Below are 2,373 nucleotides of genomic sequence, written 5' to 3' on the forward strand. Positions count from 1 at the left end.
GCCCCTGCCCCGACGCGCGCCGCCCCGACCCGCCCTCGCCGTCATCCGCGCCTCTGCCCCGACCCCGCCATCCTCGCCGCAGCTTGGTCAGGCCGCCGGCGCCCTCCTTTTTCATTTTTTTAAATATATATATGCTTGTTTTATATATTTTTTTTGTATGAATGTATGTATTTTTTCAATTGTAATATGCATGGTGTTTTCAATTGTTCTCTGATTTAGTACATTAATTTTAGGTTAGTTTCATTCTTAGAAAAGTTTTATATATTTAGGATGAAGGAAGAGAAGGAAGAAAGGAAGAAGAACAAAAAAGTTTTATATATGCAAAAGTTACATTTTTAGAAAAGTTTTATATATCTAGCTAGAAAGAAGGAAGAAGAAGAAAAAGAAGGAGAGGAAAAAGGAAAATAAGAAGAGGAAGAAAGGAGAAGAAGAGGAGAGGAAGAAGAGGAGAAATAAATAAGAAGAGGAAAAAGAAGAAAAAGAAGAGGAGAAGAAGAAAGAAATAGAGGAGAAGAAGAAAAAATAGAAAATATTCTATTTTTTCTTCTTCTCCTCTATTCCTTTCTTCTTCTCCTCTTTTTTTTCTTCTCTTTTTTCTTCGATCATCTCCTCTGTCATCGTCGATATACCCCTCCCGATAACTTCAACATGAGGGGGGGTCCATATACCCCCTCCCGGTAACTTCAATACGTGGGGGGGTCGATATACCCCCTCCCCGATAACATTAATTTCTCGCGTGTATGTATCTCGTCGTTGTCGGTATTACCCGCTTGAAGCGTTGTCGATATTATCCCGGGTCGAGGGTTCTAGGGTCGAGGGATCGAGGGTTCCAGGATCGTCTAGGGGTCGAGGGTTCCATGGTCGTCGAGGGTTCAAGGGGTCGAGGATCGCCGAGGGGTCGAGAGGGTTCCTATAGTGTCAAAGTATTGAAGAAATCCATGGCTTCATCATTAGCCGGAAGTAACCATGGCATGATGGTACGAAGTCCTCCAAAGTTATTCTGGAATGGAGTCCCGGATAGGATAATTTTCCTTTTTGTACGAATTTTAGCAAAGGCCTTCCAAATAACGATATTCGGAAGGTTCTTGCTGAACTTTGTACCAAAAAGCGAATTATCCTATCTGGGACTCCGTTCCAAAATAACTTTGGAGAGTTTCGTACCATCATGCACCTGTTACTTTCGCCTAATGATGAAGACATGGTTTTGTTGAATCCTTTGACACTAGGCAACCTCCCGACCCCTCGGCGATCCTCGACCCCTTGACCCTCGACCGCTCGGCGATCCACGACCCTCTACCCTACCGCGGGCGTCGATGCCCACGTCACTTGTGGGACATAGATGTAGTGTTCAACGCCGACCCCCTCCCGATAGCTTCAACACGTGGGGGGGTCGATATTACCCCCTCCTAGCTTGAAGCGTTCTCGAGGCCACCCCCTAACCCTTGAAGCATTGTCGAGGCCACCCCAAACCCTCGAGAAGCAGCGTCGAGGCCACTAATATGATTCCTTATTGTGATTAGCTAGCTAGTTCTACGTTTGCCACTAATATATCCATATATGTCATGTTTGAATAATAATTGCCATGTTGTAAATATTTGTAGAAACTATGGACACCCCCCGAGACGAAGCACAAGAAGCGTTGTTGAGGGACATAATCGCACAAGGAAGTGATGTCGTCTCCTCGTTGATGTTTCTCAACGACAACGATGGTCTGGAAGGAGAGGGTGAAGAAGCAGCTGGCTATGATTTACATGGCTCCGATGACCTCCTAGCACCAGTATTTGTGATGCACTCCGACAAACAATATGAAGTGCGTAAATAACAATATTCACAATTTTATTTTATTACCATCATTTGTGTTGAGTTTCATTCATTCATATATATATATATATATGTATTGACCCCCTTCTTAAAATTAGATGTTTCGGATGCGGGATGAACTCCTAGCACCAGATCGCATGCGAGCAATTCAAGAGGAATTGGCGGCATTCTTTCTTGACCACGTGATCGCTGAAGACGGAGAATACTATGTGGACCACGCGTCCGTATTTTAGGAGATTATATATTTGTAAAAGATAATTATTGTATATATGTAGCCGGTAGTGTCGGATAGATATACGAGAACTTGTTGTTCGACCAATCTCTCGAAGAAGGAGAGGTGGTCGATATCACTTCTCTCTGTATGCATATATGTTCATGACGATCTTCTGTTTGCTTACTAGCTAGCTAGCGTGTCTAGCTAGTCCTCTCTATACGTATGTATGGTACGTAGCGTCGACCAAGCACGAACAAAAGAGAGGACACTTCTCTCTATTAATTAGCTAACTACAGCACAATATATGAAACACCTAAATTAACCCCCCAAAACCCCCA

Source organism: Triticum dicoccoides, chromosome 4A (assembly GCF_002162155.2).
Source record: "Triticum dicoccoides isolate Atlit2015 ecotype Zavitan chromosome 4A, WEW_v2.0, whole genome shotgun sequence".
Taxonomy (NCBI): Eukaryota; Viridiplantae; Streptophyta; class Magnoliopsida; order Poales; family Poaceae; genus Triticum; species Triticum dicoccoides.